Source organism: Haliotis rubra, unplaced genomic scaffold, assembly GCF_003918875.1.
Source record: "Haliotis rubra isolate DU_JTF1 unplaced genomic scaffold, ASM391887v1 Scf36, whole genome shotgun sequence".
Classification (NCBI taxonomy): Eukaryota; Metazoa; Mollusca; class Gastropoda; order Lepetellida; family Haliotidae; genus Haliotis; species Haliotis rubra.
Window position 1 is genome coordinate 976,539 of NW_025767035.1, and position 16,937 is coordinate 993,475.

At 38.3% G+C, this 16,937-nt stretch overlaps 1 protein-coding gene across 1 annotated transcript in view; it reads left to right on the top strand.

The window, feature by feature from the left end:
• LOC124285421 (golgin subfamily A member 3-like) overlaps positions 1-16,937 on the top strand; it is a 43,068-nt gene that overhangs the window by 14,549 nt on the left and 11,582 nt on the right. The window lies entirely within an intron of this gene.

A 16,937-nucleotide genomic window follows, 5' to 3' on the forward strand; every position in this document is an offset into this window, starting at 1 on the left:
AGTTATTTATCTGAGTTTTATGAGTCTACAAATGACAAAGAGAGACAGAGTAGATAATAGGGAATATATTGTATACTTATGAGAGCTCATTGTTGTTTTCAGAACTCCATGATCCATACTTCCTTGTGTTTGGGAATAAATGGTGTTGGAAGACCTCCCACAATAGACTTGTTCTTTGACCTGTGAACCACCACCCATTTTGTTTTCTTATCATTTAATGTAAAATGGCTTTTGTTACAATTTATGACTCCTGTTAGCAAAATTTCTACGTCAGTACAACTCCTATTTAATTTGAAATAATCGTTTCCGAGAATCTCTAAAGAAAACTAAATCTGACAGAATAACAACAATCTTCCATTGTTTTGCAGGACAATGTCAAACAATTTGATGTCAAGAATGAATGTTGATGGACAAAACGGCAAGTTTTCTTTTAATAATACAAGGTTGTATTCAATCATCTCTGGTAATTTAATTACCAAATGCAGCATTTTCATCATGACCATAGCAAATAATATATGACAGTAAAGCATCGTCTAATTCATCCTAATTCCTAGTCTAATTGAATAATCAACTTGCAATTGAGGATTTTCTTTGAAAATGTTTAAGAAAACTTCCATGCCTTTAGTTGAAAATATAAAATGTTTACATTTTTCGTCACATTTTGTATTGATGCTGTTCATATGTTCACATGGCAAGTTACAGCAGTATAATGAACCAAGTGATTGATTAAACAAATACTTGAATCATTTAAGACAATATATCTTCCATATAAAATTATTCATGTATTTAAATATAAAATTTCAGAATGTGTCCTATCTCATGGGAATGAGATGGGAATGCATCCGAAGCAAATTTGAAGCAAATTTCAAGAAAGCGTTAGGAACGTTTCTGAAGTATCCACCTGACCGCCAGACAGGGAGTGGCAGAAAGAAGAGAAGCTATATGTCAGTTTAATGCTATATGCAGATGATATTGTGTGATTATCACAACAGAGATCACCTACAGACTATGTCATGTGTGGTGTTTTACATTATGCTTTAAACCACGTTTCTCTGTGCGCGTTTGTGTTCATAAAGATTTCATAAAAATTGACTGGTTTTATGTGCTGTCTTCAAGTATAGTTCCTGTTCATCTTGGATCCCTTTCATGGTGAAAGTAATTGCATTGTGTTTATTCAGGGGTCTGTCTAATAGCTGAAATTCAGACAAAATGTCTTCTCGAGACAATTTCCACCTTTTCAAGATAACAATACAACAGTAAATAGTTTTTCTTAATTTGGAATACTCTTTTCTTCTTACTGGAATTATACGTCCAACTGACATAAAACTTAAATGAACATTATAGTGAATGTGGAATTGTAACCAAGTATTTTATCAGGTAAATATTTTTACTGCAATTTTATGTTTGAACACTGTTTATTGCAGGTAGCTTTTAGGGTATTTTAGCTGGATGCATGAGTTTGGTGCTACTTGGGTGTAGTTTAAAGATGAATTGCGAGTCTATTTACAGGAAAGCGTAATACCTCCCAGACACAACCACGGAACAACCCATTTTCAAGGTTAATAATATGTCAAACTTCAACGTTGTTTCCACGTCGGATATCTACGTCTAAAAAACTTTCATATACAACCACGGAACAACCCATTTTCAAGGTTAATAATATGTCAAACTTCAACGTTGATTCCACGTCGGATATCTACGTCTAAAAAACTTTCATATACAACCTTTTTTCAACGTTGATAATAGGTCAAACTTCAACGTTGATTCCACGTCGGATATCTACGTCAAAAAAACTTTCATATACAACCTTTTTTCAACGTTGATAATAGGTCAAACTTCAACGTTGATTCCACGTCGGACATCTACGTCTAAAAAACTTTCATATACAACCTATTTCCAATCTAATTTCAACGTTGAGGACCAACCTATTCTCGACGTTGAAACAACGTTGATGTGCCTGCTGGGTGCCTTTTTCGGAATTCGTTCATCATGCATTGTCATTAACTTAATATTTCATAGTTCGAACGTAGGAATTAATATAAACTGGAAACCGTCAACATTCTCCATATACTATTGCATTTGGTGTCTGTGGACCGATATTTAAAAACATTTTACATCCTTGTAAGTGAATTGTTTTCAATGCTATCGGATATTTTAACCCCCCAAGCTTCTGACACGTACAAACATATTGGCTGAATTTGGCTGTCAAATATTAATAAAAATACTTTCATAGGTATTGGTTATAATTTCCTTAAAGGTCACATGCAACGTAAAACACAACTTTGCAGATTCTGATACCTTTCGGTATGGACTTACTGAACAAAATCATCAAAAATGCAAATTCAACTTATCAAGTTGAAAAATAACGCGATGGAAAAAAACTCGCGAAATCGGAGTTCAAACGATTCACTAATTTCCCCCCAGCGCTTGGGGGGAAAAGTGGTTTCAACAGTTGGGCTGCGCTGCGCTGGGCTGCGGTCATAGTCACATACGCAGTGAAATAGGTTCGCACAGCTTGGAATTTAATTGAACTGAGTTGGGTTTTGCGTCACATCGGCATTATTCCAGCCATATAGTGACGAGAACAAGTTTGCATTAATAAACATTGTAAGTACATACTCGGAATGAGTTTTATTTCAAAAACATATATTTATTACATTGTCATTTAAAAGCAGAAAAAATCATAGCATCAAATTTAAAGGCAGGCAATTTGTTAGTCACATTTCAGTTACAATTTATGATAGTTACATTTCACAGTTTATGATACAGATCAACTTCCCTCAGGTAGTTCACTATCAGATGAGCGCTCACGCGGGAGAACAGATCTTTTACGTTTGTTGCATCATAATGTGAGTCCCTTGCAGACGATAAGTCCACGCATTCAAGCAGAATATGCTTGATGGTGAAAACCTCATCGCAAGAAACACACATGGGGGGTCCATCCCAATCCGTTTTCAGCAGATAGTCATGAGTAAATCGGCTGTGGCCAATACGACATCGTCGTAAAATTACCTCATCACGTCTTGACTGACAACTCAAGTAGGTATAACCAATTGTTGGTTTCAATTCATACAGTTTATTTCTTCCTACTTGAGTGTCCCATCGTTTTTGCATGAGGTCCCGACTATAGCTTTTGATAGTGGGTTTGAAATCGCTGTACGGGATCAGCAGTGGAGATAAGGGCTTGTCAAGAGCTGCTTTTGCTACAGCATCAGCTTTTGTGTTACCTGCTATGCCGACGTGACCCGGCAACCAGCAGAGGACGATGTCACATTGGCCGGTAGAGAGGTCGTTGTAAAGTTCCAAAATGTCACGAATGATTGGGTGACTTGAAGTAACATTTTGAAGTGCAGTTTAGGAAACAAGTTTTCATAGAGAGGGTTGAAAACACTATTGTATGCTGGATTGGACTCATTTGAACGTAGTTTAGTGATATACTGCAGTGAAAGTTTAATGTAGACTGTCTACCGGAGAGGTCCTAAAAACTCCCAGGCAGAGCCTCAGGCCTTGGTGGTGGATAGAATCTAATTTTTCTAAATTGCTTTTGCAGGCTCCACCATAAACAATGGAGCCGTAGTCTAGTTTAGAGCGAACCAAAGATCTGTACAAGTGAAGGAGGGTAATCAGATCCCCTCCCCACTCTGTATTTGAAACGACTTTTAGTAAGTCCAGAGCCTTCAAGCACTTGGTTTTCAAATATTTTATGTGTGGCAAGAATGTCAGGTGGCGGTCGAATATGAGTTCCAGGAATTTGGCCTCTTCTACTACCTTGATGGGGGTACCATCTAAAGATAGGTCTCGATCCTTGTGTGGTCTGTATTTACGCCATTTTCATTGGCCCATTTTTGGATTTTGTTAAGGCAGAGTTGTAGCTGCCTTTCTATTGCGTGCATGTTCTTACCACGACATGAAATATTGAAATCGTCCACGAAAAGGGACCCATCAACACAACTGTTCAGGACGTTAGTGAGGCTGTTAATTTTGATGCTAAAAAGGGTGACAGACAGGATGCTGCCTTGAGGGACGCACTGATCTTGGTGGAAATAATCAGACAATGTGGAACCTACCCGTACTTGAAATTGTCTGTTGTTTAAAAACTGAGATATGAACTGAGGTAATCTGCCCCTCAATCCAAATTCATGTAAATCTTTTAAGATAACATGTTTCCACGTTGTATCGTATGCTTTTTCTAAATCGAAGAAGACAGATGCACCAGATGGACAATGGTACTTCGGTTTCTTCGGAAACCACATTGGAGGTCACTAAGGAGGTTATTGGTCTCCAGGTACCAGATTAATCGATTGTTGACTATGCGCTCCATGGTTTTACAAACACAGCTAGTTAGTGATATAGGACGGTAGTTTGAGGGATCGGTATGATCCCGGCCAGGTTTTGCTATAGGGATGATAATGGCGTTGTGCCACGAAGGAGGAAAGTTGCCGGTTGTCCAAATGTCATCAAATATATTGAGTAGAGTTTCCAAACTTGAATCAGGAAGGTGTTTCAGAAGCTGATAATGAATATCATCAGCTCCTGCTGTAGTGTCGTGAGCCTGCCCCAGGGCAGTACGTAGTTCATGGAGAGAAAACGTTTCATTGTAATCCTCACCATTATCAGAGTTAAAATTGACAGATTTCTTTTCTTGTTGGATTTGGTATTTCTGGAACTTGGGGTTATAGTTTGACGAGGAGGAGTGGTTTGCCAAAGTTTCGCCAAGTTTGTTTGCTATTTCAACTTTATTGGTTAAAAGGGAGTCACCATCTTTGAGATGGCGAACACCAGATTTGGATCCTTTGCCCTTAATCTTTTGAATCATGTTCCCCACCTTGGACATGGGTGTGCGGGAGTTGATTTTGGACACATATTTCCTCCATGACCGGCGTTTAGTTTGTTTAAATGTACGTTTTGCCCTGGCATTTGTCATTTTAACGGCATTCAGGTTATGCACAGTAGGATGTTGACGGAAGTATTTTTCCGCCTTCTTCCTATTTTTCCTAGCTTGTTTGCAGTTTGTATCAAACCATGGTTTGCGTATGTGCGGGTTTGCAGAGGACTTATGAATGGTTTCGTCTCCAATAGTATTTAAGATATCAGAAAATAGTTCCATGGGATCAGGAACATTCCTGAAGTTGTCCGGTATAAGCTTTTCAGAGCAGAGAGTTTGGAATAATGGCCAATTGGCCTTAGTAAAATTCCATCTTGTTGAAGGTGGTTCATCCGCGGGAGTGATAGGAGTAAGAATAGTTGGGAAGTGGTCACTTCCACAAAGGTCATCGTGGACCGACCATTCAAACTCGTTTAAGAGATTAAAATCCGTAAGTGATAGATCAAGTGCAAAGTATGTTCCAGTGGCAGGATGGAGATAGGTGTTTGATCCATCGTTGAAGATGCATAGATCATTATTGGAGAGAAAATCTTCGAGGACCTTTCCCTTATTATTGGTATCAGTACTCCCCCCAAAGAGGGTTATGGCCGTTCAGGTCGCCCATGATTATGCAGGGCTTTGGGAGTTGATTATACAAGTTCTGAATATCTGATTGGTGGACAGTTGAGGAGGGAGGAAGATAGAGTAAGCATAGTGTAAACCCTATGTTAAGAGTCATGCGGACAGCAACTGTTTGTAGGTTGGTGTTAAGTGGAACAGGGCTATGGAGGATGCCCTGCCTCACCAGGATAGAAGTGCCTCCTGTAGCTTTTAAACCGGGAGGAGAAAAGGAGTGGTAGGAACTGTACCGACGGATGTCAAATTTATCAGTCCTTTTTAGGTAGGTTTCTTGGAGACAAAACGCGGATGGTTTGAAGTCTTGAATCAATAACTGTAATTCATTATAATTATTCTTAAGTCCTCTGCAATTCCATTTGATCATGTTTTGTGGATTCATGGTGCTTCCACTGGTGACATGTCACGTGAACGTGAGAAAGCGTTTGATGAACTCCTATTGGTGTCAGGTGGGGATGGAATTACCTCCATATCCAGAGGGCCAAAGGAGTTATGGACCTCGACGGGGACCTCTGAAGGAGAGGTGGCCTTTTGTTTTGTGTTTATCAGTTGTTCAAGTTGCTTTAGTCTCTCTAGCCTCTTTTTTTCCCTTTTTTTGCGCGCAGTTTCTGTTTCTGGTTTTGGCATTTGTTCTGGTGTTTGTGATTCAGAAGTTTTGACTTTTGGCGTTGGAGATGGAGTGGCTGAGATGGGCTTGGAAGCGGGTTGTCCGGTGAATACTCGGTGAAGGCTTTGGTGTGAGCTATTTTCTAATGTTTTGTTGATATTCCACAGGCGCGAGCTTTTATGTTATGACAGTAGATTACCGATTTAACTGTTTATATAATTTCATTTGTCTATTTCACCACACGTTCTTCTTACCGAGTCACTTTCTCAGTTCGATACTTAAAAGCAGTGTCATTATTTAGCCCTGACAGAATTTCTAACTGTGATATAGATATGTCGTCGTCACAGACAAAACACAATGTCTGTTTTACTGACACCTATGTGTCTGCCTGCCCGTCTGCTAATGACAATATTCAATACACAATTCGATCACTGACCACATGCAATTTGAACACCTATCAGGCTATACACCATAAACAAATTGCATTGATTTATGGCCCGAGTTCGGTCGCTGTCACATTATGTAATTACACAAACAGGCAGGTGTGATACTTGTACACATGACATGTTATGATGTCTATTGATTGCAAAATGTTATACACAAAAAATGAGCATGTATTTACAAAACCCAACATCTCTATATATACACACACAATGAGCCGTGAGGGCATCTGCAAATGTTGAACCAGCCGTTACACTTGAGTGCACACCCACCCGCTCTGACTGGGTTCGGTATCCCGGCTGCTTTGTTTCTTGGGAAGTAAACCCAAATACAAAATATTGCACTTTTGATTTGCGATTGTACGCTTATAATTTTGTTTATATGGTTTTTCATAATCAGCAATGTATATTATATGTCATGAATAAGTGATAATTGTGTTTTAATTATGTTTGATTTTGTGGTTGCATGTGACCTTTAAGTTTATAGCTAATTCCATTTAAGCCTTCTTACTACGAGCTGGAAGCTCTGAGACAACTTGTCTAAGACTACAATTACAAAGGAAAGAAAACCCTATATATTTGTAGCAGTTTACGGCTTCAATGCTTCTCTCATCATAAAGCGAGTTTTCCTTAACCGTTAATTCCCCACCTCTCCTAAAAACAACATTTTTAGTTTTATCTAAATTTACAGTTAATCACCAGTTATCTGCATACGATTTTAAAGTGTCTATCTGGCACTGAAGACCACCAATAGTCTCTGACACAAGAATTACATCATCCGCAAATAACAACATTAGAATTTCAAGTACATCTGGAAACAATTGGTCTCCATGTTTACCATAATTTGTGATTTCTACAGGAAGTTCATTTATAAACAATGAGGATAACATTGGACTCAACATACAACCCTGCCGTAAACCAAATGTACCGTTAACTCGGATTGAACTCTGACACACGATTTCACTGTTTTATATATACTCATAAGAGCTTGCAACTTTTGTTTACGACGTATGATGAAAGCAATTTCCAGAGTTTATCTGTATTTACAAAACCAAAAGCTTTTATAAAACCTTCTTCTACACAGATTTTTCTCGATGATAGCATAAAACGTGAAGATATGGTAAACAACTGAATAGCCCTTCCGAAAACCAGCTTGAGTTTCAGAAGCTTTATCCATAACATTTGCCCATTTTGTTAGTCTTTCATTTAAAACACAAGTATATATTTTCCCGTGTGAGCTGAGTAAAGGAACTATAATTGCTCTACTCCACATTTGTGGGAAACAACCATTTAAAATATTTTATTGAACATTGCTACTCAAAAGGGCATTATTTTAGATTCACTTGTTTTAATCATTTCTATAAGGACGTTATCAATACCTGGAGATGTACCATTTTCCATATGTTGGATTCAAATCACTGTTTGGACACTGTTACGCAGTGGAAAATTAAACTAAAACTACATAAATTTTGACTTACCTTTCAATCAACTAAATGTGAAATCCCCTTATAATCAACTAAACGTGAAATCCCCTTATAATCAACTAAACGTGAAATCACCTTTCTAACGCAATGGGAAATGTGAAATAAACTAATAAATCATGAAGTTTAAACTTAATATGAGGAAACTGTCCATCTAGCAACTGTCAAAATGTTAATGGATAATTCTCTCGACTATGTGTATTTCTATTTCTATTTAATCTATACTTTTCTTGCTAGTTCAACGTCTATCACGTGGAGAGAGTTACCCATTAACAACCGTCACTAGCGCCTAAAACTGAAAGTGTAACATCTGTATCATACGCGGTCGACCTTCGCACAGAATCTCGTGCAGCTAATGTCCTTACCGCTCGTGTATTTGTGCTATCAAGTACTGTGTCCGAGAACATCAGTTCTTCACGGACCCTTCAGAACAGACACTAATTTTAAAAAAATGAAAATCTAGACTTTCGCAAACGTATATTGCTTTCATATGTTATGATTAACATATATTTCAAGTTTGAACAAAATCGGTGAAGAAATGAATATTTTAGAAAATTCTACCTCTACACCCGTTATATCCATTACATAAAATACACATGGCGTGACACTCGCGATGCTAGAAACCTGATCGAAACTGGACAGCCCGATTCTACACAAAATATTGTGTTGAGCTTGTAGGTCATGCTTTTACCTTTCTACTCATCGTATTCAATTTGTCTAACTGCATTTCATATTTCACCACTGACCCTCGCATTAGCACTACCCTCTGCTTTGAACAAACGTCTGGCCTCTCGTCGGTAAACATCGAAAATCTTGAATGTTATTTCAGCCGTTTCGAGACAATAACACATATGCCATTTGTAAACAATAACACACATGCCATTTCCAACACCGACATGTGCGTTGATATTTCGTGTCAGCTCGCTGTTGTCTCGAAATAGTACACACAAAACATGGATCTTAACGACCAAATTGATTGAAAATAGTTAGTATTAATGTAGTTTGATTAGGTATAATTCGATGATTTGGTCCCATTTCCTCCTGTTGTATGCTGGAAATAAACTGAACGCCTAGTAATAGTAACTAGACAATGGTTGTTACCGAATTATATAATTAATGATAAATAGATCTAACACATTTGAAACACATAACTGATTAATTCGAAAATTTATTTATGCAAAAGTGTAAGTGTGAAAAAAATAAAAATAAAGAAGAATATATTTATTATTTTTCATACATCATTTCAATATAACATCCATATCTTTTCTTCCATTTTGCATGGGGTTGATCATGGTGACACAATATAGGCATTGATCTTAAAGTATAACAATAGTCAGGTATGGCAACATCTGCGTGATGCTACCGAGAAGTTGATTACACATCGGACCACTGGCGTGTTATCTACTGGATATGGAAAATCACATCACTATGATTATATAAAACTGAATATACCCCTCCAACCCCAGATACAGCAGTGGCTGCTGCAGTTTTTTATGTCATCGGAAAACGGACACATTATGAAATATTAATAGAATGAATCCGATAAACTGTTCACAGAACTACACCATGATTGCAGTAGGTTGTGAAATAATCATGGTTTGAAAAGGTGAAAAAATATCTTCAAATTTCTCACATCTTGTTTTAACCAGACATATTCAAATCCAAGTCTAAACAGAATATGTTTTATATGAGTAGCCCATATGGTACAGCCAGTGTCGTCCATTAGATAGCATTGGCGAGGCAGTCAGTGTTCATCCAAATAAAGTAGCCTGCACCAATACTTAATATTCAACCCTTGGTGTACTCAAGTCTGAGAGGGGCTCTGACACAGTCTCCCCAAACCATAGCATTGTTTGTTGTTTTACACATTTTATGCTGTACATCTTCAATAATTTTACAATATGGGGTGCCCTACACTTCTGCACCATAACACACTATAGAGACAATCATAGCATCAACTATCTAAAATATAACTTGGCATTGTATATTTCCAACTTTCTTTTAATACCTGTACAATGTCTCTTTACTCTGTGTACCATGAGTAGTTTGTGCTTTAGTCCAAATAAGTTTAGGTGGTAACACAATATCCAAATATCATAAAAAGACACAATTTCGAGACACACCATACAATTTTAATTTTTAAAACAAATCACAATAGTGAACTGGTCAACAATTTCAGAGAATATTCTCCAAAATTCAAAGCAAAATCACTGATTGTGTGTTGAAATATAGGTATGTATGCACTGCTGTAAAATATAAAAAAAGTAAAGCAAAAAGAGTCCATTGCTGCATTTAATCAAACGTGTTACCTGCTATCTGGCTGAATAATTGTTGATATCAAATTATGTGATTATTGACATGTATCAGATCTATTCTAATATCACCAGGGTTATCATGCTCAAAATGATCAATATATAGCAAATGTATACTCTCATACTGGCTTCAAGCCATAAAAACTGCAGTGCTCAGGACAGGTGTCATAAGTAAAAATCACAAATAGTGGAATGTATCTGTCTAAAAAGTTCATCTACAAATATATGTACCTTTATGGCAAGGTATGCATTTTTAGGGTAATCTATTAACATACTGATCATACTGTGTATTTTTATATATTCAGTTTAGTAAAATAATGTGTCAAATTCATTGTATCGGGCAGTATATCTGTGTGTATTTTTGTGTACAGAGAATTTGATTCTCCATGTTTATTGCAATCATAAACATTTCTGAATAATATTGGTATACCTTTGTCATGTTGTTTTGCAAACCGATTCAGACACTTAATGTGACAACATTCAGATAACTACAGAATTTGATTCTCCCATTACAACATACATCCCCACCTCCAACAAACATATATCCTACTGTGACCATTCCAATACCCACAGACATCCAACACTCAACTGTACATGCCCCATCTAGATCCCTACCCCCACAACCATGCACCTCTCACCCACACGTGGTTGGGGGATTTGGGATTTGTGGTCCTTAGGGTGGAGATCTTTGGTTGTGGGGATGGGAATGTGCAGAAGTGGGATATATGGTTGTGGGGATGTAGGTTGTGGGGGTGTGGATTTGTTGTTTTGGGGGTGGTGATGTTTGGTTGTTGGGATGGGAATGTGAGAAGGTGGGATGTTTTCTTGTGGGTGTGGGGATGTAGGGTTGCTGGGGTGGGGATGTGTGATAATAGGGGTGGGTTTGTATGGTTGTTTGGGCCGGGGTATGGTTGCGGGAGTGGGAATGTGCGGTGGGATGTATTGTTGTGGGTGTGGGGATGGGTGTTTGTTCTCACAGGACGCAAGCAATCAGTTATCATCGATGGGGTAAGGTCTGAGAGCAGAGAATTAAGGTATGAAGTGCCACAAGGCTTAGTCCTGGGCCCAATCCTGTTCACTGTATATACCATACCCGTTGGTGATATAGCCCGAGCCCACAATCTCAGTTATCATCTCTATGCTGATGACACTCAGCTATATCTTGGATTCAAGCCACAAACTGCATCTTCTGTACAGAATACCCTGCAGACAATAACACATTGCATTGCTGAGATCAAATGTTGGATGAAGGGTAATTTTCTGAAACTGAACGATGACAAAACGGATATTCTCATCATCAGCTCCAAACAGATAAAATAAAAGTTCAAGGTCCCTGGAGTTCAAATTGGAGACACGTTTGTTCAACCAGAAAGCCATGCTCGAAATCTAGGTGTCATCTTTGACTCAACATTAAGCACGGAAAATCACGTTAGTAACATCTGCAAATCTGCAAATTTCCACCTAAGGAACATCAGACAGATTAGCAGGTACATGGACACACCATCAGTAAAATGCCTAGCCCATGCATTTGAGACATCACGCCTAGACTACTGCAACAGTGTACTCTATGGAACACAACAGCAGTGCATGGACACGTTACAGCGTGTTCAAAACACAGCTGCCAGACTCGTAACACGCACACATATGTATGTGCACATAACACCAGTCCTGAAGGATTTACACTGGCTCCTGTAAAAGACAGCGTTGTATTTAAACTTCTTGTGTTGGTTTACATGTCCATCAATGCGCTTGCTCCATTCTATCTCCAGGAACTAGTCAACCTTCACAACCTTCAGATCAGCTAGTCAGCAAAGCTGTTCAAAGGAAATTTATGTTGTACGAAAACTTACGTTGCTATCAAGTTTGATGTTCTATATACGCCTTAGTGGACAGGTAATAGCGGATTCATATATATACGCGTGAAAAGGTCAAATAAAATAAAACCGCAGCTACATTAGAATATCAGTAGATTTTGCATTTAAAAAAGCGTGTATACTTACGTTTTATTTACACCAAGGTGTGCCCCCATTTCCTGATGGACGCTCTTCAGGCCCGATTTCTCGAAACAAATTTAAGTCTGAGTTTTGACTTAAGTTGGAGTTTTTACTCAAATTTGAGAAAATGTATTTCCCAGAATGAACTGAAATCGATATAAAACTCAAACATAGTAGAGAATTTGAGTTTGGTGGATAGATTACTTAAGTTGTTTGGGTTTTTTTATTTTAAAAATGCAGTTGAGTTAAACATTCAGCTGTTTCAAATTGTCAAACTCAGTTTGAAATTTGAGTTAAAACTTAAGTTTGTTTCGAGAAATCGGGACACTGGCACATCTGCCTTGTGAGGGACTCTTAGCGGTCCGGATTTGGATTTGAAAAACAGGTTGTCGTTATTCAGATTGAATTTTTTCACATTTTCGCCGAAAGTTTGAAAGTTTGATTTTTAGACGCCCACTTTGGGTAGTTCCTACTGCTTCTGAAATCTTAGATATCCTTGACTTCTTGTTCTTCCACGTTGATTAAAAGTGTTGAAATGCAATGACTTTATCAGTGTTATATTCTTTTGAAATGTGTAACATTTTTATACGGTCGTGCATCGGCACGATATCAAAGATTTGGATGTTCCCATCTTGATCTGCGGCGTCTATCAAAGACAGGCACAGTTGTCCAACAAATGATTTATTTCGGTCTCACCGTATGTACAGCATTTTCAACAAAACATTTTGATGAAACTATAAATATGTGTACACAAGCCATTCCACACGGAATTGCGAGAGACCATATTAAAACACAAACACGAATCTATAATTAAGTTATATTGCTAGAAATATACATAAATAAGTACATGGGTAAAAATCTAATCAACGGTGTTTCAATTGGCTACGTACGTTTACAGCGTTAGAAACAGCGAGGGTCATTATTCAACGAGGGTATCTTTTCAATACGTGACCCGGGTTATTTTTCAATAGCAGCCGGGTAATTATTCAATGTTGAAAAAAGACCCCGGGCGTTGAAAAGTGAGTCCGGGTAATAATTCAATGTTGAAAAAGTACCCGCCGGGTACCTTTTCAACGCGGGTATGTTTTCAATCTTACACCGGCATCACTTCAGGATTTTCCCCAAACTCAGCTGGCAAACTCTCACCAACGCCTGAGAGGAGATATTTGCTCAGCTTATATTTGGGTAATTAAAGCTGAAACATGCAAGTTGTAGACACCAGGCAAGGAAACAGTTTATAGAGAATGCCTGATAATGTCATCAATGAGAATATCGACTGAATGAGTGAGTGAGTGAGTGAGTGTGTGAGTGTGTGTGTGTGTGTGTGTGTGTGAGAGAGAGAGAGAGAGAGAGAGAGAGAGAGAGACAGAGAGAGACAGAGAGATAGAGAGGGAGAGAGAGGGTGAGTGAGTGAGTAAAACTCTAGACCTAAAAGTCCCGCAGCCAACGGGTAATACACGAAGTGCTCCGTCAACGCCATTACTGAAAGTGGACTGAGATGTATTGATATAGCTGACATACAGAGTTGTATAACAGCATTATGTAGTGTATAGTTACCAGCTATGAGTGAACTATTCATGATTGTCGATCATTGGTTCACATATGAATACCTTTGAAATGAGTATATATGAATATTGATGACTGAAATAGAAGTGAGATTTATATATAAACTAGAAGAGAAATAAGTAAGTTCATCATTAATTCTGTTCTGTTTGTTGAGTTTGAATTATGACCTACCTGAGAAATGTTGATACATGCTGCCCTCTGTCCTCCTTCTGATGTGTTTGAGAAGGAGAGCTGCGCAATGTCTCACGACTGGCTTCCTTCCAAACTATGGCAAGGTTTTACATTCGGCAAGTACATAATGCACTCCAAATGGTTGTATGATTGGCATCCTAAAGTTGGTCAGTAAATAAAGAAACATACAACCTTATGGATATCAGCTTCAATAACAAGAAGTTGTTATCCATAATCGTATTTTTCTTTATTCGAAATATGTGTTTTCATATTACTATGTCAACTTTACCATGGAGTTGAGAGACTAACAACAAATACCTAAAGTGTAAATGTTGAATAGACGCACGTTAGTATCCTGGGACGGTATTAGTGTGGGGTATCTTTCTCGTTACGTTTCTTCAAACACAGAGTCCATCTGTGGGTTCACAACTCTGCATTCGTGTACATCTAGACTTGCACGAGTCTCTAAGGTATTAATTCATAATTTAAGCAAAACATTCTAAACAAATATAAATAACACTTCGTTTATCTAGAGTTACCCCTTTAAAAGATAGAATTACTATTCATCAATGGGCTTAGCATTCAGGACAGCCTTGGAGCAAGGCTAGTGTACATCTTGTGTATCTAATCACACAACTACAGAGTGGTATGGCAATGGCTGGGTGGCATCTCGGAGGCCATCGTCAGTCAACCTGCCAAACTGTTATCCGAGGATAAGTCTAGGGTCGAATCCTGGTGAGACTGCCACGTGTGGCATGTACAATAGATGTCTGGTCATCAGCGCCTCACCCATATAATGCTTCAGTATTGACGACATTGTGAAGATTTAGATCGATGTTTTTGCCTTAACTCGGGGAATATAACAAGACATTGAACTGCTCGTTAGATTCCACACGATATTAGTTATCTGTATTTTGCAGATTTTGATTTTACGTAATCGTCACAGAGATAAGGAAAATTATTGGAGAGGCATCTGATATGTCTATAACATACTCAAAAATTATTGGGACCGAAGAAAGTAGAAGACCAAGTATGACCTCTACTTACAGAATACAATTATGACCATTAGAGCTGAAATATATATATAATAAGTTATAATGGTTGGAATCAACCGATAAATCACTCTAGCATGGAGCTATATTTATCTCAACAATATGAAAACAAACAATATTCGAAGAATCCAATACCAGTAAACGTTCACAAAGTACTTACAGTGATCGGTAAACACTTCTTTCACGACTTCATTCTCATATGAAGATCGTCTCGACTGGAATAACGTAGTCTGTCTCACAGTCCCCGAACCACATTAATTTCCCTACTGCCAAGCCCTCTCTGCAGTGCTAAAGCCCTAAATAAAGCAAGTCTAGATTTCCTCAGGTTCAGGGGATACAGTTCTGAATCTCTGGTCTCCCTAGGGCTCCTTTTTAATATAAATGGGCTTGTTTGTTACTATCAAAATTATATATATTCAGAGACTAAGCCTTAGTCTAGGAATAACGCTGCAGCGTTCAACCTGACCCAGCTTCTGAGTAAAGGCTATTCGTAAATGTATATTTATATCCAGTGATATGACAAAACATCTGCTGTCGGAACAGTGACAATTACTCACTTTCAGGAAGTGGAGAACTATCAAATGTAACTTTTTAACATGTTTTAGTAGGTTTGCTCAGATTCCAAATCTAAACATATTCTGATACAGATGCAACGATACTTCATCCCTAAAAAATGTCACATCCGGATGCAAAGCCGCACTCGGAGACCGTGGGAACCTATATCTTCATGGCGTGTCGTCAGAGTGAGTTGTCTGTTATTACAACAGGCTAATAGACTTTGTTTCATTGTGTCTGAGCCCATTCTAACTCTCTGGGGTCGAAGTGTAGCCACTGTCTAATTGTTGACATGTCATTATTTTGTATCTGTTTGTGTTCAACCGCCGCCATATAGCTGGATTATTGCTGGGCGCGGAGTTAAACAACAAACCAACCAACCAATGTTTGCGTTCGTTGTTGTCTTTCCCTGAAAAGGAAAGCATAGTTCCTTCACTACAAACAGTTCCTAGTCATGGGTTTAGTTCTCAGAGTGCACAAGCATCGTGGACGGGTAGACTGCGAAGTCGAAGTCACGCTGCCAGCACAGACCAGCATGGGAGTTCTGGTATAACGGAAGTCCACAAGTATATTGTTGTTGTGTTTCTTGTACTTGCTATTCATACATACATTTGTATGTTGTCTAGTATGGGTTTAAGGTGACGTATTATGTTTACGTCTTTGTCGTTAAAGTATCAAGAAGGGGTAGCCTGGTAGTTAAAGCCTTCGTTCGTCACGTTTAAGACTCGGGTTCGATTCAACACAAGCATACAATTTTTGAAGCCCATTTCATCCCGGTATCCTCCGCTATTGCTAGAATAGCATCGATATTTTGGGGATACAATGAAATGCATCAACAAGAAGCGTGACCACCCAATTCCGTTTGTCGAATCTTAGAAGGTTTTCAAGTGTGATTATTTTGTACTTATTAGTATCCTTTTCATCATGAGAGTGTGTTTTTTTTGTAATTTGTATTATCATTGATTAGGTGATAGTTATTATGGGTCACAAAGTTTAAAGTGTTGAGTGTGGGCAATAGTACATTTTTAGCGGTGCGCCTTTTTTGTTAGCACCTCAGAATTGCCTCCTTTGACAACTTGTTGACTTGCCATGGAGTTTTCCACCGATTTCGATAACATTCTGAGTGGATAATGATGCTGCCTAGCTTTGCTAGAATGCTCGAGAACTGTGTAAGAGCTATATAGAGGCTGGTTGTTGAGTAGTGCGACACGGATCTATCACATGACTGGAGCTATACACATCTGTCTGCCGTCATCAAG